At 42.2% G+C, this 26,762-nt stretch overlaps 2 protein-coding genes and 1 pseudogene across 5 annotated transcripts in view; 2 read left to right on the top strand and 1 right to left on the bottom strand.

Moving 5' to 3' along the window:
- Rad54l2 (RAD54 like 2) overlaps positions 1-1,245 on the bottom strand; it is a 106,489-nt gene extending 105,244 nt beyond the window's left edge. Inside the window, exon 1 of one of the 3 annotated variants that reach the window (XM_074059349.1) lies at positions 1,087-1,245. The gene's annotated coding sequence lies outside the window, so the exon portion shown is untranslated. Of the gene's footprint in view, positions 1-1,015 lie in introns of all 3 variants that reach the window. The other 2 variants (XM_074059348.1, XM_074059350.1) reach the window with 2 other exon arrangements.
- A 61-nt stretch (positions 1,246-1,306) lies between these two features.
- The window catches only part of Dcaf1 (DDB1 and CUL4 associated factor 1), a 101,247-nt gene continuing 75,791 nt past the window's right edge, over positions 1,307-26,762 (top strand). Inside the window, exons 1-2 of one of the 2 annotated variants that reach the window (XM_074059343.1) lie at positions 1,307-1,446; positions 1,663-1,911. The gene's annotated coding sequence lies outside the window, so the exon portion shown is untranslated. Of the gene's footprint in view, positions 1,447-1,623; positions 1,912-26,762 lie in introns of those variants that run through there. The other variant, XM_074059344.1, reaches the window with a different exon arrangement.
- On the top strand, positions 17,250-17,657 carry LOC109692270 (large ribosomal subunit protein eL32-like; annotated as a pseudogene).

The following is a 26,762-nucleotide window of genomic DNA, read 5'->3' as shown; positions in this document are numbered from 1 at the left end:
TCCTTACTTAAAATGTTATCAATGATACACTGCTTTGACTTGTAATAAGAAGGAAAGATCCACACTATCCACTACTCAGGAACAAACTTATCAAGCCCCCCAAATACTCCTTCCAGCCTCATCTACCTCAAAGTCCAGGCACCAATATAGTAAGCCACATCCGCTAGCAAGAAACAGGAATTCTAACAGATCTGAGTCACCCACTCCCCCGCAGTCAGAGGTCATTCTCTATCAGAAAACCCACCCTGCAAAGTTCCGTTGTTCATCTCCCAGGCCGCCACCACCATGACCCACATAAAACTGATTCTTCAACCTCAGCATCTCTGACCCTCCTCTATCCTCCCCAAATCACAATCCCCAGCATCCTGATCCTTAAAGCACCAGACATTACTCACTGTGTGACAAGTTCTCTGAGAACCACTCTATCGCGGGTGCATCTGATGGGCCGCGGGGGATCTGGCTATTTGCTCAACTCTCCTGTGCCCAGCTGAGCTGCTGCCTTTCCAGGAACTAATCACCAGGTACTTCAGAGAAGCTAAACGCTCCATGCCTCTTCTCTCCCAACCCGATCCCAGTTTGACAAACTCCCAGATCTCGCCAGGGGGTATGGAAGAGACGCATCCCCAAGTGCCTCAGAGACCAGGCACACAGAGGCCACTAAAATTCCAAACACAAGCCCCACCCCCTCCACCCCGCTACAGTCCAGCCTCTGGGACGCCAGTAAGAAGCGCCACTATAGTTAAGTCGCGGTGCCTCTATGACTCCTTTCCCTGGCTACTACAGTCCCACATATCAAAACGCCGAGGCCCCGGGTGGAGGCCAAGACCCCCGCCAAGCCTCCGACCACTGGAGTTTCTCAGGTCCGACCTTATGCCCCAAGGCCCAAGCCTCCAGGATCATCTTTCTGCCCCAGGCGGCTGCACGCCAGTGGCTCCGGCTGCATCCCTACTGTGCCCCCATTGTTGCGGGTCCAAGAGGCCCCGGCGGAGAGCCAGGGGCCGGCACCGGCTCTCACCTCCCGGGCCACAGATCCCGGCCGCACAGATCTGGGCAGGGCCGAGAGACCTCACGTACCGCCGCGCCCACCTGGACGATGTCTGCGGCGGCAGGGGCTGAGGCAGCGGCTGAGGCGGGAAGCGGCCAGCCAGGCCCGGGCGCCGCAGGCTGGATCTGGCCAAGCGTCGGTCTTCTCCGGTGGCGGCGCTCTCAGCCTCCGCTCGCGGTCCGCCTCAAAAAGCGTTCCCCTCCCGGCCCGCGCACTTGGCCACCCGGACGGGAACATGCGCCGCCGATAGGAAAGTTCCGCTGTGCGCGAACTGGAGGGTATTCCAACCCTGCAGCGATTCTTCCCTAGATAGAGCCGTTTGTCTACTACAGTAGACCATTTCAGGAGTGAATGTTGCACAGAAATCCCAGGCCACAATCTCCCTGGGAATGATGCCAACGGTGGGTTCGACCGAATGGGTTTGCATTCGCTGATCACTTAGTGCCATTGAGCCTGGGTTCCTCCTCCTTTCTCAGTTGGGAATAACTCCAGAGGCTTACAAGAAACGATGAGATGATACAAGTGCCTGTGGCGGAGATATGGGGCTCCACATTGGGGTACGGTCATTGTTGATGTTGCTACTGATGATTGCTACTACTACTATTGCCTCCCAACAGAGTCGTGCTTAACCCTTAAGGGCCCCTGAAATGGATGGGCACCATGTAATTCGGATTTTCCTCCTCCACACTCTCCTGCCGTTGGGTTTCCTGTTGGCAGAAGCTGGTTTCAGAATTAACTGGAAGAGGAGCAAAAGGGTGCTTTTGAAGGACGGACTGCAGGAGGTCCCAAAAGGTGATAAGTGGTCAAGGAGACAGTTCTCCTTCCCAGGAAACTTCTGTGCACCGGGGAGACATCTCTGCCCTCAGGTAATACTCAAAAAGGCTATAAAACCCAATCCCCAGCCCGACCCACGGGACCACGGGTTTCCTGGTCCCCCTGCATTCCCCACTATGCAGTCTTTCTCTTCTCTTCTCTATAAATAAATTCTTTCTGACCTCTGTTGCGGGAGTCAGCCTGTGCTTTCATTCTCAGAGCGGGCTCAAGAGCCCTGAGCACCTGAAATTCCTGCGCATGTCATCTGTGCATCACTTTCTTGATTGCCAACCCTCAAGGGAGGTTAAGGGTGCAGCATTTCCTCCAAGTTGGGGATTATGCTACGTGGGCTGAGACTGTATTGTCAGCTCTCGCCACTACAGCCCCGGGCTTTCTCCTTCTCTTGCCTAAAAGTGAATATCGGTAAAGTGATGAAAAGATTATGTAAGTAGGTCTTACTTTTGAAGGCTTCCTTTTGTCTTCCTCATGAAATTGAGTATAAAAATTCCTTTCTCATCCCCACCTCTCTTTTTTTCCAGGTCTTCACACCTCTAGATACCAGAAATAGTTACTTTCAGAGCAAATTAGGTTATAAAAATACAAGTGTGTTTTCCCAAACTATCAATGGGAATTTAGGTCTGCAGAAGGTGATCCAAAAAAGTATCACAACTTTCACATGTTGTCAAATTTTTCCATTCTCATTTATCCCCTTGGCTTCTGAGACTCAGGAAATTTTACCTTGTTACCTTTCTCCCTTGTCTCAAGCGACTCTCCTGAAAAGTCCTGGTATCAGCTACTTGCACTTGAATGAAATTTTATCACTGTGTCACATAGTGATACACACCTGGCTTTCCATTTAAATTATGTTCTGGAATTAACAAAAGGGCTCTGCCTAACTTTATTTTTTTAGGTGCTATATAGAGTTTGAACTCAGTGCCTTGTGCTTGCTAGAGGGCTCTGCCTGTCTAAAAGCATTTTGGTATCCTCTGGAAACAGTGGGCTCATAAGTTAAAAAGCAGCATACTCAGCCTGACATGGTGATGCATACCTGTAATCCCAGTAGTTGGGAGGCTGGGGCAGGAGGATCTTGAGTTCCAGGCCAGCAGGGACTACATAATAAGACTCTATCCCAAAAAAAAAAACAAAAACAAACGAACAAAAAAGTATGCTCAAAGTCTAGAGAGGTTCTCTACTCTTAGAGCAATTTCATCCTAGGCTGTTAATGGACAAAATATGCCTCAAATGCTGGTTTACTCCTTTCGGCTGCCTGAGGTCAGATCAGCACCTTGACCTGAAATCCTGCATTTTCCTCAGTTCACCTCCTTACTAGGACCCTCTGGGTGATACATAAAGCAGATTTGACCTCAAGAGTTGAAATGGGTTTTAACCAGGCGCCAGTGACTCAGGTCTGTAATTATAGCTACTCAGGAGGCAGAGATCAGGAGGATGGAGGTTTAAAGCCAGCTCCAGAGCAAATAGTTTGTGAGACCCTATCTCAAAAATACCCAACACACGTGAGGCCTGAGTTCAAACCCCAGTACCACCAAAAAAAAATAAACAAATAAAAATTTTAAAATACCCAACACAAAGAAAGGGCTGACAGGGTGACTCAAGTGATAGAGCACCTGCCTAGCAAGTGTGAGTCCCTGAGGTCAAACCCCAGTACCACCAAAAAAAAAAAGAGTTAAAATAGATTCAGATGAGAATCCCAAAGATGACCAAAAAAAGGAGAAAAAGACCAATGAGGCTGGCCAGATCCTTGATAAAGGAGTTCTGTTGTTTACACACACACACACACACACACACACACAAAGACCCAAGGCACAGAATCAAACACATCCACACTTAAACTTTCTCCCCTGTCACTAAGCTTGGAGCAACAAGAGCCAACATTGGTCACCCAGTGATAGAAGCCCCTTCCATTCCCTCCTCCCAGGATGCCCTGACTCCTCTGTAACATCATTGCTTCCTTGCCTTTCTGAAACTTCCCTGACCCCTTGGATGCCCTCACAACCACCTTTGGGGTTCATGGTACCTCCAAATTGACCTATAGGAACATTTCAGGTGAAATCCCTAAAGAGATTTACACATATATCTACCTATCAAAGGATCTACCTTCAAGTGAGGTTATAAGATCTGGGAACTTCTTGCTGATATTAGGCAACATTAGCCAGAAACTTTTTTTTTTTTTTTTTTTTTGCGGCACTGGGTTTGAACTCAGAGTCTCACGCTTGTTAGGCAGGCACTCTTACCACTTGAGCCACTCTGTCAGCACTTTTTTGTGATTTTTTTTTTTTTTGAGATAGGTTCTTGAAAACTGTTAGCCCGGGCTTTGAACTGTGATCCTCCTGATCTCAGCCTCCTGAGTAGCTAGTATTACAGTCATGAGTCACAAGACATTGGCTGACCACAGTGGCTTTTTAATTCATCAAAAATTAAAAATAAAGAAAGAAAAGAAACTAGAACTAGGCCTTCATCACCACCAACTCACACCTGGCAAAGCATTCTTTTTTTCACTGTCTCATCTCCTCCTCACTGCATGAGAGTTAGCTCAGTCCTGCCTGCACTAGCCACACTTACAGCCCACCCCCACTTCTGAATGCCAAAGCCATTATCACTCTGACCCATGGTCCAAGGTGACAGACACAGAATGTTTTGTTCAATATTTATCCCATTCATGGGAATTTTTGTTGTTGTTTTCTTGAGGCAGGGTATTGCTCTATAACCCAGGCTGGCCTCGAATTTGTCATCCTCCTGCCTCAGCCTCTGAGTGCTGGGATGACAGATGTGCACCACCACACCTGATTTTTTTTACATTCTTTTTGGAATCTTTTTTTGAGATGGGGTCTCGCCATGTTGCCCAGGCTGATCTCAAATTCCTGAACTTGTATGATCCTCCCACCTCTGTCTCCCTAGTAGCTGGGACTACAGGAGTGCACAACTATGTCTGGCAAAATTTTGGTCCATTTCCTCCCAAGATATGTTTTTCTTCTTGTTTTGCAATGCTGAGGATTGAGCCCAGGGCCTAGGCAAGTGCTTTACCACCAAACTTCATTCCCAGCCCCAAGAATTTTTTTTCACTTTCTGTGTGTATATTTCTCTCATCACCTAGATTATAATCTCCGGGGTGATTTTTTTTTTAATTCACCCATTTCTAATGAAAGCTTGGCATAATCACTGCACCATTAAATTTCCCATTCTGCAACTATTTACTAGGTACCAAATTTGTACTGAGAAATGTGCTCATGGCTGATAATAAGACGGGTCAGATAAGACTGTATGCATTTTACAGATATTAATTCATTTAATCCTTACATAGACATTATGAATAATGTACATCCAATTTCAAAGGTGGAAAACCTGAGTCTGGGAGGTAAGAAGAGGAATGGGATTTGAATGCAGAACATTCAGAGTCCATGCGTGTGATCATGCACTAAAATAAATGAAGAATTATCAAAATTGAAGTTGGAGGAATCTGGTCTCTGTCCTACAGGGATGTTCATTCAGCAGACATTTACTGTTCCCCAAGTGTATTTCTTTCTTGCTGTGGTGTCTTTTTTTTTCTTTTTTTTTTTGGTGTGTGGTGGGGTACTGGGGTTTGAACTCAGAGCCTCATGCTTGCTAGGCAGACACTCTACCGCTTGACTCACTCCACCAGCACTCATGTCTTACTTTTATTTTATTTTTACCCAGTTATATTTCTGATGCTGATTTGCCTGGAGTATATAGCACTGAGTCAGTAGAGAACAGGTCTCTTCCCTCCTTTCCTAAATAGGGGAGACAGAACAAAATAATCAGATTCTAGTAAGTGCTGAGAAGAACATAAAGCAGAGACCTGTACTGGAGAGAGGCTGTTGGGAGAAAAGATGCATTGGGTAAGATCATCTCAATGATGTGACCTGTGAACTGAAACAATGTCAAGAATGTTAGAAGTGGGGGAACTGGCAGAGTGACTCAAGCAGCAAGAGTGCCTGCACAGCAAGCACGAGGCCCTGAGTTCAAACCCCAGTATCACTAAAAAAAAAAAAAAAAAGTTACAAGCCAGGCGCTGGTGGCTCATGCCTGTAATCCTGGCTATTCAGGAGATGCAATCAAGAGGATTGCAGTTTGAAGCCAGCCCAGGCAAATAGTTCACAAGACCCTACCTGTAAAAAATCCATCACAAAAAAGAGCTGGTGGAGTGGCTCAAGATGTAGGCCGTGAGTTCAAACCCTAGTTCCACAAAAAAAAAAAAAAAGTTGGAGAAGCAAACACAAGGCTCTGAGTTCAAACCCCAGTACTAAAAAAAAAAAAGAAAAAGAAAATGTTAAAGAGCACCTTAGGAAGAAATAGAGAAGAACCCTAGGCAAAAGGACCACAGCTCAGGGGTAGTGTGAGATGCAGTAAGTACCCCTGGATGGCTGCTCCAGAGGGTGGAGAAGTAGCCTTTAACTCTGCCTCCAGATTCTGTGGTCTTGAGAGAATTCCTGTCAGGACTGGCCCTGGGAAGGACATGAAGAAGCTGTTGATCAAGTTTCCTATGGAAGCAGCATAGACACTGTAATTAATAAATGACAATGGAAATTTGATAATTTAATTGACAAACAGCATAGAAATAGTGGCTAAAAAAAGAAGTCCATTCAGTTTCATTAACTTCCTCTGGATTGGGCATGGTAGTACACATCTGCAGTCCCAGCTCTTTGGGAGGCTGAGGCTAGCCTGGGCAACAAAGCAAGATTCTGTATCTTATGTAAATAAATAGTCTGTAAAGAAATACATACTTGCCTCACATGTATGATGCCCTAGGCTCAATCCCCAGCACACTTAATAAGTAAATGAAGTGGCTACCCAGTCCCCATCATATCACCCTATTTTCTTTTCTTTCTCTGCAGAGCACTTAATGCTATCTTAAATTTTGTGTCTATTTTCTGTCTCCTGTCATAAAATTGGGAGGTCCAGGGAAACAAGGACTTGTTGTCTATCTTACCAGGATCCCCAAAACCAGAACAGGTACAGAATTGCTCAATAATTATATTTGGTAAATATGAATTTATGTTGGGCCCACCATTGAGGCAGGCCTATAAAGCATTGGGAATAAAATAGGGGGAGGGAAAGAAAAGCTCTCTTGGAGGTTTCTGGCATGCCTGGGAAATCCTATGTAGATTATAATACCCTGAGCAAGGTCATCTCTCCAAGGATGGTACAAATCACATGCCATGGGAAAGGACAAGGGGTTCTTTGGCACAAAATGTGAGTGTAGTGCAATGGAAGACTTGCTGAAGAAGGGCCTCTATGAATGAGGAGGTTTGGGATAGCAGGACAGAATGAGAAAAAGCATGGTTGTAAGAAAGATAAGAAAGAAGTAATGAAGTTCCAGGATAACATGGAAACTTAGACGTTTCCTCTGTGCAATTCTGTGGATGAAAAGTCAGAGTAACAAAAGAGAGATTCTACCCTGAAGAAAGACAGAAGAGCATTAGGAATAAGGAAAGATGTCACAGGACAGCTAAAAAGCACCAAGAAACAGAAAGGCAATGCAGAGAAAAGTAGGAACCAGGCTGCAACTCCCTGGGAGGAAGGAAACCCACAGCCACAACCAAAAGGTAAGCCAGGCAGCCCTGATGACAACAGACTGGCAGTCCTAGTGACAGGAAAAACTCATGGTTTTCATAAGCCTTAATTTCAGTGCAGGTGTTTGTTGTGTCAGTGACTCCTCCTGCATGACATCCTAAAATTGGAGAAGAAATCCATTGCATCAATCAGAGTACCATAGTCAGGTGACATCTTGAAAGGGAGCTTATTGTTTGAGACAGAGCTACTCTGGGGATCTGAAAACAAGGAATAATCCACAAGCCTGGGGACATCCTGGAACAGTGCTGGGTGGGAGACAGTTGGACATGGACCCACTGAAAAGTGTGAGCAGCAAGGAGCTTAAGCTATGCAGGTCACAATGGTTGGTAGCCCTGCCCTCTAACAGTTACAGGCTGGCCTATGCTCACTGAGGAGTGAGCTGGTGGCCTATGGATTACTATTAGAGACTGAGAGCTTTGAATTTTGGCCTGAGGATCACTGAGTTTCTTATGCCTCACTCTGCAAGATGGTTTACTTCTGGGCAGGGTCTGGAAGTGCTGAAACTTTTACCAATGGGTGGTCTCAGAAAACCCTGGTCAACAGGAGCCGGTGGCTCACTCCTGTAATCCTAGCTACTCAGGAGGCAGAGATCAGAGGATCATGATTTGAAGCCAGCCCAGGCAAATAGTTTGAGAGACCATATCTTGAAAAAAACAACCACAAAAATAGGGCTGGTGGATTGGCTCAATGTGTAGACCCTGAGTTCAAACCCCCAGTACCGCAAAAAAAAAGAAAGAAGATGAAGAAGATCCTGGTGAAAAAGATCTCAGGTTCTTGGTGTCACGAACAAAGAATTGAGTGGAGATACACAGATTGCAAAGCAGCAGCAAAGTTTTATTGAGAGTGAGTGGAAGCAGGAAAGTACACTCCCCAAAAAAGAGAACAAGTACAGGCTCTGAGCAAGGTGGCTTAAGAGCAGCACTTGTAGTTCAAGAGCACCAATGGCTCTTTACTATGATTTTTAGTATTGTTTTTACTTTATTGTAGTTTATTTTGTTGTTGTTGTTGTTGTTGTTGTTTTTGAGAAAGGGTCTCACTCTGTAACCCAGGCTGACCTTGAATTCACAGTCCTCCAATCTCATCCTCCTTAGTGCTGGGATATCAGGAATACACCACCAGCACTTTATTTTTTTAAGCCTTTACAGTTTTTTAATTTTTAAAAAAATTTTTTGGTAGTACTGGGGTTTGAACTCAGGGCCTCATGCTTGCTAGGCAGGTACTCCACTTGAGCCACTCCACCAGTCCTTTTTTGGTTGGATATTTTTGAGATAGGGTCTTGTGAACTATTTGCCCAGGCTGACTTTGAGCCTCAACCTTCCTGATCTCTGCCTCTTGAATAGCTAGGACTACAGGTGTGAGCCACTGGCCCCTTGTCCAGTTTTTATTTTTTATTTCTCATTTTCCCTTTATCTAATTTTATTTATATATCTTCTTTATTTTGTAATCAGTTTTTTGAGGAGTTGGTACTGGGATTTGAACTCAGGGACTTGCCCTTGCCAGCCAGGCACTTTACCACATGAGTCATCCCCCAGCACGTTTTTACTTTGGCTATTTGTAGAATAGGGTTTTACTTTATGCCCCAGCAGGCTCTGGACTATGATATTCCTATTTGTGTTTCCCACATAGCTGGAAGGACAGTCATGTACCACCGTACCCAGCCTTATTGGTTGAGATAGGGTCTCTCTCTCTCTCTTTTTTTTTTTGCAGTGCTGGGACTTGAACTCAGGGCCCACACCTTGAGACACACCACCAGACCTTTTTTGTGTAGGGTTTTTTTTTTTTTTTGAGATAGGATCTCTTGAACTATTTGCCTGGGCTGGCTTTGAATATGCCATCCTCCTGATCTCTGCCTCCAGAGTAGCTAGGATTACAGGCATGAGCCACTGGTGCCCAGCTATTGATTTTTTTTTTTTTGCAGTACTGGGGTTTGAACTCAAGGCCTACACCTTGAACCACTCCATCAGCCCTTTTTTGTGATGGGTTTTTTTGAGATAGGGTCTTGTGAGCTATTTGCCCAGGCTGGCTTCAAACTGTGATCCTCCTGAACTCTGCCTCAAGTAGCTAGGATTATAGGCATGAGTCATCGACATCAAGCACCTTTTTTGATTTTTAATTTTATAGTTTTACATTGTTTTTGCCACTTCCTTTTCTATGGTTATTGGAGGGTAATAGTTGTCTTTAATTGATTTTGTTGGCAGTAATTGTTTGAATTCAGAGCTTCATGTTTGATAGGCAGGCACTGTACTGCTTGAGCCAGGCCTCCAGTCCTTTAATTGATTCTTATTGTGTTTCTATATCTGGTTTGTCTTCATGGTGTTGCTGTTATGGTAGTTTATTTTCTCCTCTCAGAGGAGTACCAGGGATGAACCCTCAAGAGAAAGCTACTTACTAAGAAGACCCCTTATATAAAACCATAAGAAATATCCATCCCAACAGATGTAAAGATAGTAACATAGAAACATGAAAAATTTGAAAAGGCCAGTCTACATAAGTCCTCCAAAAGTTCATAACCCTTCTCCTCCTCTTTCTCCTCCTCCTCCTCTTCCTTCTCCTTTTTCTTCTTCTTCTACAGTGCTGGGGATCAAACCCAAGATGCTGGACATTGTAAGCATGTGCCACACCACTAAGCTTTTCATAATTCTTCAATAACTAAATCTAAAGATAATGAAATGGTTGAAATGCCAGGCAAAGAATTCAAAAGTTTAGTTTTCAGGACCAGATGCATTGGTTCATGCCTGTAATTCCAGCTACTTGGGAGCAAGAGAGAGGAGGATTATAGTTTGAGCCAAAACTCAAGAGAGACTACATCTTACTATAAGAATACATAAACAAAAGAGAATTAGAAAATAATCAATTATTAATCAGTAAATCAACAAATGTCTATGGTGAAGAAAAGAGAAATTAGTACATACCTTCCAATAATAGCCCTAACTGCAATTGTCTTAAATTTCCACTTAAAAGATGCAGAGTGGCTGAATGGATTAAAAAAAAAATCCAGCTATTTGTTGACTGCAAGAAACTCACCTCATTGGCAAAAGCGCGCGCCGCGCGCGTGCACACACACACACACACACACACACACACACACACAGAAAGTGATAGGATAGAAAATGATATTCCAAATAAACAGAATCTGAAAGCAAGTAGCAGGAATCTGCAAAGCAGACTTCAAGGCAAAATGAGAAGGAATAAAGAAGGATGCTATATCCCCATCAAGAAGAATATATATGCACCAAATTTTGGGGTACCCACTTTTACAAAATACACACTATTAGACAGACAGGTAGGACCAAATACAATAATAGTGTGTGACTTCAATATCCCAGTCTCATGAATAGATAGACCATCTAGGAAAAAAATCAACAAAGAGGGTGAGGTGTGGTAGGATATGCTGTAATCCCAGCTACTTGGAGGGAGAAATAGGGGGATTTCTATTCAAGGCAAGCCTGGGGGAAAATGTAAGTGAGATCCCATTGCAGCAAAATAGTTGGATGTGGTATTCCATGCCTTTAATCCTAGCTACTCAGGGGAGGGAGGTAAGAGGGATTGAGGTTCAAGGCCGGCCCAGGCAAAAGTAGGAGACCTGTCTAAAAACAAACTAAAGCAAAAAAAGTCTGGGGGCATGGCTCAAGTGGTAGATCACCTGCCTAGCAAATATGAGGCCTTGTGTTTAAACCCCTGTACTGCCTCCCAAAAAAGTGTACTGTCCAATTGCCATGGGTTTGCATAATTTTTGTAGTTTGTCTTGCTAGTAATGTATAGTTTTATTTCATTGTAATTTACTGACCAGAAATTATTTCAATTTTTTTTATATTTGATAAGACTTGCTTTATGGCTTAAAATGTGATCTATTATGGCAACAGTTCCACAGATTGCTGAGAAGAAGGAATATTCTGAATCTGTTGGAGTAAATATTAGATGTCTGTTAAGTCCATTTGATCTATGCAGCTAGGTTTCATTTAACTCTGAAGTTTCTTTTCTTTTTCTTTTCAGAACTGAGGGGTTTTTTTATTATTCATATATGCATACAATGCTTGGGTCATTTCTCCCCCCTGCCCCCACACCCTCCCTTACCACCCACTCCACCCCCTCCCTCTCTCCCCCCACCCCCTCGATACCCAGCAGAAACTATTTTGCCCTTATCTCTAATTTTGTTGAAGACAGAGTATAAGCAATAATAGGAAGGAACAAGGGTTTTTGCTAGTTGATATAAGGATAGCTATACAGGAAGTTGACTCACATTAATTTCCTATGCATGTGTGTTACCTTCTAGGTTAATTCTTCTTGATCTAACCTTTTCTCTAGTTCCTGGTCCCCTTCTCCTGTTGGCCTCAGTTGCTTTTAAGGTATCTGCTTTAGTTTCTCTGCGTTGAGGGCAACAAATGCTAGCTAATTTTTTAGTGCCTTACCTATCCTCACACCTCCCTTGTGTGCTCTCGCTTTTATCTTGTGATCAAAGTTTAGTCAGTCCCCTTGTTGTGTTTGCCCTTGATCTAATGTCTGCATATGAGGGAGAACATATGATTTTTGGTCTTTTGGGCCAGGCTAACCTCACTCAGAATGATGTTCTCCAATTCCATCCATTACCAACGAATGATAACATTTCATTCTTCTTCATGGCTGCATAAAATTTCATTGTGCATAGATATCACATTTTCTTGATCCATTCATCCATAGTGGGGCATCTTGGCTGTTTCCATAACTTGGCTATTGTGAATAGTGCTGCAATAAACATGGGTGTGCAGGTGCCTCTGGAGTAACCTGAGTCGCATACTTTTGGGTATATCCCTGAGAGTGGTATTGCTGGATCATATGGTAGATCAATGTTTAGCTTTTTAAGTAGCCTCAAAATTTTTTTTCAGAGTGGTTGTACTAGTTTACATTCCCACCAGCAGTGTAAGAGGGTTCCTTTTTCCCCGCATCCTCACCAACATCTGTTGGTGGTGGTGTTGCTGATGATGGCTATTCTAACAGAGGTGAGGCGGAATCTTAGTGTGGTTTTAATTTGCTTTTCCTTTATTGCTACAGATGGTGAGCATTTTTTCATGTGTTTTTTGGCCATTTGAATTTCTTCTTTTGAGAAAGTTCTGTTTAGTTCACTTGCCCATTTCTTTATTGGTTCATTAGTTTTGGGAGAATTTAGTTTTTTAAGTTCCCTATATATTCTGGTTATCAGACGTTTGTCTGATGTGTAGCTGGCAAATATTTTCTCCCACTCTGTGGGTGTTCTCTTCAGTTTAGAGACCATTTCTTTTGATGAGCAGAAGTTTTTACAGAACCAAGTTTTGAACTCAGCTCCCCACTCTACCACTTGAGTCCTTCCACCAGCCCTCTGACAGTACACTTTTGAATGATCAACAATGCATTGGAGAAATTAGGGGGAAAATTAAAAAATTCCTACCATCAAGTCAAGATGAAAACAAATTTCCAAAACCTTTGGGACACAAAGAAGATAGTTCTAAAAGGGAGGTTTATGACTGTAAGTGCCTACATTAAAAAATCAGAGAAATTTCAAATAAATAACCTAATTATGCACCTCAATATCTCAGAAAAATGGGAATAAGCCAAAACCAAAATTAGTAGATGGAAAGAAATAATAAAGAAGTTAATCAACTGGAGACTATAAAAGAACACAAAATAAAAGCAGAGTTGGTTCTTTGAAAAGATAAACAAGATTGACAAACCCTTAGCTAAACTAAACAAAAGAAGAGAATGAAGACCAAAATTAACAAAAGATACTCAATAGATACCACTAAAACCTAGAAGATCATTAGGAAATATTGTGAAAATTTCTCTCTTTCTCTCTCTCTCTCTCGACTGGGGTTTGAACTCAGGGCTTTGGGCTTGCAAAGCAGGTGCTTTACCACTTGAGCTACATATTTGCCTGGGCTAGCCATGATCTCAGCTTCCCAAGTAGCTAGGATTACAAGTGTGAATCTGGTGAAACTTATATTTCAATAAAGTCAAACATCTAGAAGAAATGGATAAATTTCTAGACACATATGACCAACCAAAATTGAATCAAGAAGATATAAACAACCTAAACAAATCACTAACAAGTAATGAAATTGAAGCATTAATAAAAAGTCTCCTAAGAGAATGAGGTAAAAAACTCAAATCACATTATTTCTCAGGCACCCTCGCTAGAGACACCTCCTAAATCTGGGGGTCCTACTCTCCCACTTAACATTTTCTATGTCCATAAACTCTCCCACTTTGCACTTAAAAAAAGTCTACTAACAAATAAAATCCTAGAAGTAATGAACTAACTGCTGAATTCTCCTAAACTTAAAGGACTAACATTGATACTCTTTGAACTATTCCATAAAATAGAAAAGGAAGGAACACTACCAAACTCATTCTATGAAGCCAGTAATACCCTGATACTAAAACCAGATAAGGATACAACAACAAAAAAGAAAATGATAGATGAATTTTCTCTTTTTAAAAAAATCATATGAATTTTTATTGTATTGTATTATGGTACTGGGGATTGAACCCAGGGCCTCATGAATGATAGGCAAAAACCAAACCATTCAGCTACATTCCCAGCCCTAGATGAATTTTCTTGATCAACACAGATGCAAGGATCCTCAATAAATACTTGAAAATTAAATTTAAAAGAATATTAAAAAGATTATATACCATAACTAGGTGTAGTGGCTCATACCTATAATTCCAGTTATTCATAGGCAGAGATGAGGAAGCTCTCCAGGTTGAAGGCCAGCCTGTGGAAAAAGTGAGACCCCATGTCAATGAATAAATTGTGTGTGGCACTCATGTCTGTTATCCCAACTCTGTGGGTGGGGGAGCATAAATAGGAAAATCAAGGTCCAGGCCATCCTGGGCTAAAATATGAGACCCTGTGTGAAAAATAACTAAAAACAAAAATAACTGAAGGCATAGCTCAATGGCTCAAGTGGTAGAGCAGCTGCCTAGCAAGTGCAAAATCCTGAGTTCAAACCCAGTACCACCAAAAATAAATAGATAAATGAAAGATCATACACCATGATGAAATTGATTTCATTCCAGAGATGCAAGGATGGTTCAAAATATAAAAATCAATAAGTATAATACAGCACATAAATGGAATCAAAGACAAAAAATCACAAAATCATCTCAATAGATAAAGAAAAAGCCTTTGACAAAATTCAACATCGCTTCATGATAAAAGATCCGAAGAAGCTAGAAATAGAAGGAGCATACCTCAACAGAGGAAAGGCTGTATGTGACAAACCTATAGCCAACATTTTGCTGAGTGGGGAAAAACTGAAATCATTTCCTCTAAAATCAGGAAGGAGACAAGAGTATCCACTTTGTTTGCTCTTATTCAATATAGTGCTGGAACTCCTAGCCAGAGCAATAAAGCAAGAAAAAAAATCAAAGGAAAGAAAAATAAAATAAAATTATGATGCTATGATTATATACTTAAAATACCATAGTGCTCTACCTGAAAACTCTAAGATCTCAATTTAACAAGAAAATCAGCAAAGTAGCAGGATACAAAGTCTATACACTAATAATGAACTCACTGAGAAACATATCAGGAAGATAATACCATTTACAATAAACTCAACAAATTAAAATAAAATAAAATACCTAAGAATAAACCTCACCAAGGAAGTGAAAGACTTCTACAATGAAAACTATAAAACACTGAAGAATTAAATTGAAGAAAACACTAGAAGATGGAAAGAGCTCACTTCTTATGTGTTGGCAGAACTAATTTTTTTAATAGAATGCCTGTACTGCAACTAATATTGTTAATATGGCCATATTACCAAAGGTGATATACAGACTCAAAGCAATCCCTGCCAAATCCCAATGTTTTTGCAGAAATAGAAAAATCCACCAGGTGCCAATGGCTCACACCTGTAATCCTAGCCACTTGGAAGGCAGAGATCAGGAGGACGGCAGTTCAAAGCCAGCCCTGAGCAAATATTTCAACAGACCTATCTCAAAAATACCCAACACAAAACAGAGTTGCCGGAGTGGCTCAAGTGGTAGAATGTCTGCCTAGCAAGTGTAAGGTCTGGAGTTCAAACCCCAGTACCACAGTAAATAAATAAGTAAATAAATCTGGCACCACGATAAATAAACAAATAAACAAAAGGACTGGGGACACAGTTCAGGTGGTAAAGTGCTTGCCTACCAAACCTGAAGCCCTGGGTTCAATCCCAGTACCATTTTAAAAAAGGACAGGACTAGAGGCATGGCTCAAAAGGTAGAGCACCAGCCTTGCCAAGTGAGAAGTCCTGAATTCAAACCTTAGTATTGCCCAAAACAAAAATAAAAACCAAAATGGACAAAGTAGTTAAATAGACATTTCTTCAAAGGAGATAAACAAAATGGACAGTAATGAAATGAAAAGATGTTCACATAATGAATATTAGGGAAATGCAAAATTAAGCTGAGCATACTTGTAATACTAGTTACTCTGGAGGATCGCGGTTCAAGGCCAGCCCAAAACAGTTATAGTGGCACATGTCTTTCATTCCAGTTTGTAGGAAACATAAATAGGATTGCAATCTAGGGTGGCTGAGACATAAACATCAGTTTGAAAAACAGAAATAGCTAAAGCAAGGTTGGTGGAGTGGCTCAAGTGGTAGAGTGCCTGGCTAGTAAGTGCAAGTCCCTGACTTCAATCCCTAATACTGCAAAAAAAAAAATAATATAATAAAATAGCTTAGGCAAAAAGGGCTTGGGGCATGACTCAAGTGGTAGAGCACCTTACCTAGCAAGCTCAACACCCAGAGTTCAAATTCCAGTACCACAAAAAAATGCAAATTAAAACCACAGTGATATAACATTTCTATCCATCCTAATATGTGAAATGTGGAAAACAATATGGAAGTTCCTTAAAAAAATTAAACATAGAATTACCACGATTCCAATTCTCAAATAAAATCAGACACTTGAACAGATATTTTTACATCATAGCAGCTTCATTTACAATAGTCAAAAGGTAGTGCAAGTGGCTCACGCCTGTAATCCTTGCTGCTCAGGAGGCAGAGATCAGGGAGATCGCAGTTTGAAGCCAGTCCAGGCAAGTAGTTCTGAGAGAGCTTATCTGGAAAAAACCCTTCACAAAAAAGGGCTGGTGGAGTGGCTCAAGGTGTAGGCCCTTGATATATGTATATATATATATAGGACAAATCATTCCATTCATATGAGGTACCTACAATGGTCAATTTCATAGAGGCAGAAAGTGAAATGGTAGTTGCCAGGGGCTCCCCTTTTGTGGTGCTGGGGATTGAACTCAGGGCCTTCTGCATTCTAGGCAAATGCTGTACCACTGAGCCCAGGAATGGGCAATTATTGTTTAGTAAGATCTGAGTTTCAGTTTGAAAAGACTAAGACATTCTAGAGCTGCATGGTGGTGATAGTTGCACAATGTGAATGTAATGTAACTGAATTATATACACTTAGAATGATGAAAATGGTAACTTTTGTTCCATGTATATATATATATATATATAATTTATTTATTTATTTATTTATTTTTGTCACAAAAAAAGTGGCAGAGACTGGGCATGGTAGTGCAGGCCTGTGATTCCAGCACTCAGGAAGTTGAGGCAAGAGAATGGAGAGTCAAGGCCAGCCTGGGCTACATAGATCCTGTCTTTTAAAAAGGAGTGGGGGTGACTTGGGATTTAGCTCAGTGGTAGAATGTCTAACATGAATTTGATCACCACCACTGCCAAAAAATAAATAAGACAAGCGCCACTTCCCCCTCCCTCTTCTTCCGCACTGCTTAAGAAGTGGTCACCTACTCGGCACCATGACTGCGCTCAGACCTCTGATGAAGCCCAAGATCGTCAAAAAAGAAGACCAAGAAGTTCTTCCTCCACCAGTCAGATTGATATGTAAATATTAAGCGTAACTGGTGGAAACCCAGGGGTATTGACAATTGAGTACGGAAACAATTCAAGGGCCGGATCTTGATGCCCAACAGCAGTTACGGGAGCAACAAGAAAACAAAGCACACGCTGCCCAGTGGCTTCCGGAAGTTCCTGTCCACAATATCAAGGAGCCGGAAGTGCTCCTGATATGCAAGAAATCTTACTGCAAAAAAATCACTCACAGTGTTTCCTCCAAGAACCACACAGCCATGGTGGAAAAGGCATCCCAGCTGGCCATCAGAGTCATCAATTCCAGTGCCAGCCTGCGCAGTGAAGAAAACGAATAGACAGCCAGAATGCGCATTGTATTTGTGCTTAAATAAACCCTCAAAACAAAAATAAATAAATAGACAAAACAAGCAACAGAGAGATACACACACAAGCTCCCACCCTGATGTGATCCCTCCAAGAGGGTTGCGGGTTGTCAGAATCTGTGCCATCCTGCTTGGATTTCCAGGTACAACACTTTGAAGCCTTCACAGCTAAGAACTGAAACCTCCAGAGAAAAGTCGGTGAAGAACTGAGGACTATGACAAACTGAAGCTGAATGAAAAGTATGTGAGCAAGCTTTGACGGTCCTGTTGAGCCTCAAGATGATTGAAGCCACTGCAACCTTTTGAGACCCTGAACCCTGAGCCAAAACTACACCCAGAGGCTGCGGCCGTGGCTCAAGTGGTAGAGCCTTGCCTAGCAAGCACAAGCCCTGAGTTCAAACCCCAGTACCTCCAAAACAAACACATACACACACACACACAAACTACACCCAGATCCTAATCCTCAGAAATTATGTGAGAAAATAAATGATACTTTAATCTCCTAAAAATAAAGCATTATAGTATGCACATATGAATAAAAGGGAAAAAAAGCATTATAAAAAGTTTAAATTAGGGTTGCTAGCATTGCCTAGCAAATGTGAAGCCCTGAGTTTAAACACCAGTACTGCCAAAAAAAAAAAAAATTAGGAAAAAGAAACAGGAGCTGGCAGAATGGCTCAAGTGGTAAAAGTGACTGCCTAACAAACATGAGGCCCTGAGTTCAAACCCCAGTGCCCAAAAAAAAGAAAGAAAAAAGACAAAAAAAATTAAATACAACAAAAAATATGAGGGACTGAGGATGTAGCTCAGTGGTAAAACATTTGAGGGCATGTGTTCAATCCTCAGCACTGCAGAAATAAACACATAAATACAAATAAAAATAAATAAACAAACTGGGCACTGTTTGATTACACCTGTAATCCTAGCTACTCAAGCAGCAGAGATCAGTTCGAAGTCAGCTCAGGCAAATAATTCTCAAGACTATATATCAAAAAAAACCATCACAAAAAAGGGCTTGCAGAGTGGCTCAAGGTGTAGGCCCTGAATTCAAACCAAGTACTGCAAATAAATAAACAAACAAACAAGAGCTGGGCACCAGTGGTTCACTCATGTAATCCTAGCTACTCATGAGGCACAGATCAGGAGGATTGCAGTTCAAAGCCAGCCCAGAGCAATAGTTCAGGAGACCCTATCTTGACATATCCAACACAAAACAGGGCTAGAGGACTGGCTCAGGTGGTAGAGTGCTTGCCTAGCAAGTGTGAGACCCAGAGTTCAAACCCGGTACCACAATAAATAAATAAGAACTGGATATGGTGGCATATAACTGTAATCCCAGCTATTTGGTGGCTGAGGTATGAAGATTGGTTGAGACCAGGAAGGCTGGCCAGTCTTGGCAACATAGTAAAAGAAAAGTTTTAATAAACAGAAAATTGAAAATTGGACTCCCTCAAAATTTAAAGCCCTTGTGCATCGAAAGATATCCAGAAAATGAAGACAACTACACACAGTGGGATAGATATTTTCAAATCATATATGCAATAATATGCAGAATTCACAAAGAACCCTCACAGTTCAACAACAAGATAAACCAATGTGGGTTGTAATACAAAAATAAAATTAAATTAAAAAACAAGATAAACAACCCAACTTATTTGTTTATTTTTTGAGGTTGTGGGGATCCAATCAGTGCCTCATACATGCTAACTAAGCAAGCTCTGAGCTCCATCCTGAGCCCAAACAAGCCAATTTAAAAATAGGCAAAAGGCTTCATGACAGGGACTAAAATATGTCCAAGACTCCTGGTCTTTCTTTGATGTTCTTATGGTCACTGGATGGGGACAAAGATGGTTGTTCCTGGTCTTTGTCTGTTTAGGGGAGTGTGGGAATCCCTGGGATCCACCTTTGCACACTATCCTCTCCTACCCCCCAAGTTCCCCCTCCTCTTCCTGCGTTTGCCATGTCTCCCTAGCTACCCTCCCTGTTGGGCAGAGTTCCCACCTTGGGCTTCCTTCTGCAGGGAAAACTGTAATGGGCCAGGATTAGGGGGCTGTTTGCAGCAACATTGGCAACGGTTCACAGTTCAATAAATGTTGAATGCATTTTAAAAAAATTAGGCAAAGGAGGTTAAGGATGAAGCTCAGTGGTAGAGCCCTTGCCTAGCATGCAGGAGGCATGTTGTTTGATCTCCAAAACCATCAAAGAAATAAAAAGGACAAAGAATTTCAATAGAGCTTCCTCCAAAGAAGACATACAAATGACAAATAAGCACGAGAAGATGTTCAACACCCTTAGTCAGCAGACAAACACAAATCATAACTACACTGAGATGCCACTTCACACCTACTGGGATGGCTATAATAATTTTTTTAAAACCATCAGAAACTAACAAGTATGGTTGTGTATGTAAAGAGATTGAAACTTTTGTGTGTTATTTATGTGGGAATGTAAAACAGTGCATCCACTGTGGAAAACAATTTAGCAGTTCCTCCAAATTTACCATATGCCTTAGCAATATCATTCTTAGTTGTATACCCAAAAGAATTGAAAGAAGAGACAAACAGATACTTGTATACCATGTACATTGCAGCATTATTTACAACAGCCAAAATGTGGAAGTAGTGTAAGCGTCCATCAACAGATGCAAGATAAACAGTAACAGTATATCCACACGAGTGGACTATTATTTAGCAAAAAAAATAATTAAATATTAATACATCCTGCAACATGACGAATCTTTAAGACAGACAATATGCTAAGTGAAAGAAGCCTGAAACAAAATGTCACATATTTTCGGATTCCATTTATATGAAATATCCAGAGTAGACAAGTCCACAGAAACAGAAATTAGTGGTTGCTACGGAGTATGGGAGAAAAGATAGAGGTTCCAGGATTTTATTTAGGGGATGTGAAAATTTTGACACTAGGTAGAGGTTATCGTTGTACAATATTATGAATATTCTAAATACTACTGAATTCCTAAGTTGAGTTTTTTTTTTAACATATTCCCTTTTATTTATTTTTTTTTTTTCAGTTCTGGGCTTAAACTCAGGCCTACACTGCAAGCCACTCCACCAGCCCCTGTTTTGTGATAGGGTCTCATGAACTATTTGCAGAGGCTGGCTTTGAACAGAAATCCTCCTGATCTCTGCCTCCTGAATACCTAGGATTACAAGTGTGAGCCACCAGCACAAAGCAGGGTTTTTTTTCCGTTGTTGGTTTTTTTTTTTTTTTTTTTTTTTTTTGGCAGCACTGGGGTTTAAATTCAGAACTTCTCACACTTGCTAGGCAGGTTCTCTTACCAATTGAGCCACTCCATCAGCCCAAGATTTTTTTTTTCGGGAGGGGGTAGGTGCAGAATTAAGCTCAGGGCCTTGTACATGGTAGGCAAATGCTCTATCACTGAGTCCTGAGTTGCTTATTTAAAATGGTTAATTTTGTGTTATATGAATTTTACCTCAGGCTGTTTTTTTTTTCTTTTTACGGTGGGACTAGGGTTCAAATTCAGGTCTTTGCACTGCAAAGCAGATACCCTACCGCTTGAGGCACACTTCCAGCCCATTTTACTTTGGTTATTTTGGAGATGGGATTTTGTGAACTATTTGCCCTGGCTGTCTTCAAACCAGGATCCTACTGATCTCAGTCTTCCAAATACCTAGAAGAACAGGGAAATAGTTTGGGAGACCCTATCTTGAAAAAAAACCCTTCACAAAAAAAGGGCTGGTGGCTCACGGTGTAGGCCCTGAGTTCAAGCCCCAGTACTACAAAAAAGAAAAAAAATGCAGAGGTGAAAAAAAAGGGAGTGAAGGAATGGCTACAAATATTCTTTAAAACTGTTAAATGTATGTATGAGTTTATTTAGTTCAGAGAAATTTTAGCCAGCATCTGCACACTTTTAAGGCAATTCCTCCATCTTCTATGAGAGAGAAGAGGGTGTTACCTCTACATAAGGTGGGATGAGATTTCCCAGACTCAGCTGCAGTTTTGCAATTATCTTGGTTATCATCTGTTCTTAATGGGATTGCATCTAATTGCTCCAGATGAGACCAGGTCTGCCAATCTCAGTAGCCCCCATTTTTGAACAATGAGTATTGGGTTCAATGAGCATGCGTTGCAGAGGATATTAGCTTTGCCACTGCCCACCCCTGTGCCAGAAGAGGGTTCAGTTTTCCCTCAACAATGTAATATTCCCACAACAATAATAATAAAAAAATTGATCTCAAAACAAGAAAAAAGAAGAGAGGATTTGGTTTATTCAACTGAGCCTGGGGATTTGTTATACAAAGACAAAAGTCATAGTCCCTGGGGCTCCTAGACAGTACACAAACATGATTAGAATACAGCCTTAGTCCTGTGAGAACAGAACTACCCATAGGAGCTCAATTTGGCTCAGATACTCTTAAGGCCAGCCATGATGGTCCCTGGTAATCCCAGCCCTCAGGAGGTTGAGGCAGGGTCTTACTATATAGCTCCCTAGCCTAAGATACATAGTGAGACCCTGCCTCAATAACAAGATACTCTCAGGACTCTCTTCCCCCATTGGACCATTCTCCACCCATTTCTAGGCCTTACCTTCTCCTATAGCACTCACCTGATGTGTTTCTGTAAAGTGTAATTGGATCAATTCAGGCCACCTTTTCCTCTTGATACAACTCTCCTCCCAGCTAGTAAACCTACTCCCCTCTAATGCCCAGCCCAAATGTCACCTTTTTCTGTGATGCGTCCATGAGCCTGAAGGCCAGTCCTTTTTCTGGGCTTCTTGGCCCTCTCATCCAACAAAAAAAAATTTTGAGATAGGGTCTCACTATGTAACCTAAGCTATGTAGCTCCTGTCTCATCTTCCTGAAGGCTAGAATTTACAGGTGTGCACCATCATCCCAGCCCCACCACAAATATTTATTAGGAATTTTTGTTGTTTTTGTTCTGGGGACAGAGTTCTAAAATGTGGCTTCTATCCATAGAGTTTTATATCATGGAGGCAGATCAGTAGCAAGCATTAGACCAGTGGTAGTTACCATCACTGTAAGAAGTAAGGACAGAGTAAATACTCCCTGAAGAGGTACAGGAGTCATCTTTGGGGGGTTTTTAGCCCATCCTTCTCTGTATAAAACTGTCTACCTACACAGGGGTGAGGCCTGGGGACCATGCCTGTGTTATGTGTCTTAGTCTCCTACCAATAGCTGATTGACTCAGAGAGAATACCTGATTTCAGGTGGACCCATTGGCTTCTGTATCCCAGGATTTAGAACCAGATTTCAAAGATGCATAGAGCCAAGAGCCATGCAGCAACCAGGCAGAGGGCAATTGGGCTGAGAGTCCCAGAGAAAGGGAAGAAGGGAAGGACTAGAATTCCTGTCTGTGGAGTCTGAAACAATACCCCATTTCTCCTCATATTTTGCTTAAAGGAGATTTTAGATGTAATCATAATGACTCTGACTGAGGCAGGAGTGGCTCAGAAGTCTCCCAACCTAGACAGGGGTGAAAGTCTAGAAGGCAGCAGGCAGGCCAGGGCAGGGACAGGAGTTGGGTGAAAGAGAAAAGAGGAGTCTAAAGAGAGAACAGCAGAGGCAAAGGCCAACAGGTGGAATCTGCATGAGTAAGACACAAAAAGATGAGGTTGGAGATGTGACTAGGGCCAGGGTTAAACAGGACCTTATAAGTCATACTGAAAGTCTAAGACAACTTAAATATCATTTATCTATTTTGGCAGCCCTGGGGTTTAAATTCAGGGTCTCACACTTCCTAGGCAGATGTTCTTACCTCTTGAGTCACTCCACCAGCCCTTTTTTGTGAGGGGGTTTTTAAAGATAGGGTCTCATGAAATATTTGCCTAAGCTGGCATCCAACAGTGATCCTCCTGATCTCTGCCTTCTGAGTAGCTAGGATTACAGGTGTGAGCCACCAGCACCCGACTGAATGGCTGTTTGTGTGGCTGTAAGCATGAGTCAGGACTCTGTATCCTGCTCAGCATAGAGCTCAATGAATGAATGAAGGAACAAATAAATGAATACCCAGAACAGGGAGATGAATAGAAACAGGAAAATTACAGCATGGTTCTTCCCATAGTTCCCTTCGTCCATTTCTCTCCCCTCCTTTGTAGCCTGCCCTTCACACTCACTACCTGCAGGAAACCTACCCAGATTGCACCCAGTCACCATACTGAAGGTCTTAGATCTCCAGGCTAGCCCTTCTCCCACCCCTCCTATCTTCTTGACTGAAGAAAGAGGGGTGTAGGAGACTGAGGAGGGAGAATACGAAAAGGTCTGATCTTGACTGCAGCACAAAACTTGTGTGCCATGGTCAGAGAACCAAGCCAAAAAAGCTGTAAAAATTAAAGATGAGTGTGAGGAGGGAAAAGTAGGAGGTATATCAGTGGATGGGAGAGAAACCTGCTCAAGTTTCTAAGGAATCAGGGTCCCTGCTCCAGCAACCCTAATTCCAGGTACCAGGGCTGGTGGAGTGGCTCAAGTGGCAGAGTGCCTGCCTAGAAAGCATGAAGCACTGTGTTCAAACCTCATACTGCCAAACAAACAAACAAAAACCCCTCTAATCCCAGGCATCTAACGAGGCCAGGATGCTTCCTTATCCCTCACCAGGAAAAGTGTCCCAACAGAGCCAGTGGAGGTCACCAGGCTTTTCCAGCCCCTCTGGAAAGTGGCCATAATTAGGCTGCCAAAGGCCTGGGTAAGGGAATGCCATAGAACAAGCAGTCCTTGGGGTGCTGCCTGGGTACTCAACTCATGTCTCTCTTTTTTTTTTCTTTTTCTTTTTTTTGCGGTACTGGGGCTTGAACTCAGGGCCTGCACTTTGAGCCACTCCACCAGCCCTTTTATGTTATAGGTTTTTTTGACATAGGGTCTCTTGAACTATTTGCCCAGACTGGCCTCAAACCACAATCATCCTAATCTCTGCCTCCTGAGTTTTTAGGATTACAGTGTGAACAACTGGAGCCCAGCTCTAGTTTTACTCTTCAATACCATATTTCTTTCTTTTCATTTTTTTGGGTTTCTTTATGTAGCCCAGGCTGGCATGTGATTGACAATCGTCCTGCCTCAGCCTCCTGAATGCTGGAATTACAGGTGTTTTATTTTCATCAAAGTAGCGCATGCTCAACATGCTCAGGTTGGCAGAGTGGCTCAAGTAGTAGAGTACCTGCCTAGCAATCATGAGGCCCTGAGTTCAAACCCCAGTACTGGACACACAGAACTCCGGCGGCCACTGCTGGCACGGTGTGAGCGCCGGGAACCTCCCGCCCACCCTTCCCAGTGGCCTGACCAGGGGCCACACAGATGTGGGGACCACAGAAGCGAGATGCACTTTAGAACAGCGTGTGCGAGTCCAGTTGCCATCGCCTGTCCAGCCCGGGGGCTGGCCTGGGCTTTAGCAGCCTTCCACTAACTTATTTTGCTTGGCTGGGGTTTGGGGGGGCACCTTCTGGGGTGCATGAATCCCTCAGCTCTGGTTTAATGTATTATATTTATTTGGGGCCGACAGAGCCCCAATAAAGGGTTGGAAATGGTAAAAAAAAAAAAGAAAATATTTTTTTAATGGGTGGTAAGGGAGGGGTAGGGGCAGGGGGGAGAAATGAACCAAGCCTTGTATGCACATATGAATAATAAAAGAAAAAGGAAAAAAAAAAGAAAATATTTTTTTAAAAGTAAAGTAGTACATACTTAATTATTTAAAAGTCAGAGTAGAAAAAAGCTTATATGGAAAACCTAAGGGCTGGTGGAGTGGCTCACTGGTAGAGTGCCTGCATAGGAAGTGTGAGGCCCTGAGTTCAAACCCCAGTACAGCCAAAAAAAAAAAAGAAAGAAAAAAAGAAAACCTAATATCTCTCTTCCCTGCCTCAGATCCCAAGCCCAGGTGGTAAATGGCATCTTCTGCTTTTTTTTTTCCAGTTACTGGGACTTGAACTCAGGGCCTATACCTTGAGTTCAAAGGGTTTTTTCCAGATAGAGTCTTGACGAACCATTTCCCTGGGCTGGCTTTGAACTGTGATCCTCCTGATCTCTGCTCCTGAGTAGTTGGGATTACAGGCATGAGCCACTGGCATCTGGCTAATCTTTTGTTCTTTTTGGCAATACTGGAGTTTGAACTCAGGGTCTTGTGCTTGCTAGGCAGCACTTGAGCACGCCCCCAGCTTTTTAAAAATTTTAGTTATGTTTTATTATTATTATTATTGTACTGGGGGTACATTGTGACATTTCCAAAAGTTCTTACAATGCATTATAGTTAAATTCACCCATTCTTAGAATGGTCTCATTTTTCCATTTAGTTATTTTTTTTTAATTTTTAAATTTTTTTCATTTCTAATTATGTTTTAAATACACTGAGATTCTCCTATTTACACTTCCATGTAGCTGGGATGACAGGCAAATGCCATCACGCCTTGTGTTTATTGGTTGAGACTGGGGAGGGGGGCGGTCCTCAAAATTTTTTGCCCAGGCTGGCTTTGAACCGTGATCCTTCAAACCTTTGCTTTTCAAGCACCTAAGATTATGTAGGAATGAGCTACCTTGCCTGGCTTACTTGTAGTAGTCTTGCTGGATGAGAAAAGGGTGAACTCAACACAGAAAGGTGGTTATAATTTGAAGCAGCCTGGGTGAAGCGATGTGTGGCCTGGGAAAAATTGTTCTGTCTTTCGTAGTTTAAGGCTTTCATGTGAAAAACAAGGAGCGATACCTACATACCCATGTTTGTTGTGGTAGTGTTCACAATTGCCAAGTTTTGGAATTGGCCTCACTGCCCATCAAAAGATGATTAGTTTGTTTGTTTTCTGGTTTTTTTTTGGCTGCACTGGGGTTTGAACTCAGGGCCTCATGCTTGCTAAGCAGGTGCTCTAACCACTTGAGCCACTCTGCCAGCCCAAGAGAGGATTATTCAGCCATAAACAAGAACAAAATCATGTTTTTAAGAAAATGTATGAAACTGAAGATCATCACATTAAGTGAAAGAAGCCAGACTCTGAAAGATCAATATCAATATTACAAGTTTTCTTTCATATGTAAGATCCAGACTCCTTTTTCTAGTGGTGCTGGGGTTTGAACTCAGGGCCTCATGCTCACTAGGCAGGCA

Source organism: Castor canadensis, chromosome 17 (genome assembly GCF_047511655.1).
Source record: "Castor canadensis chromosome 17, mCasCan1.hap1v2, whole genome shotgun sequence".
NCBI lineage: Eukaryota > Metazoa > Chordata > Mammalia > Rodentia > Castoridae > Castor > Castor canadensis.
The sequence above is the reverse complement of the archived record's forward strand: the minus strand, read 5'-3'. Positions and strand labels throughout refer to the sequence as shown.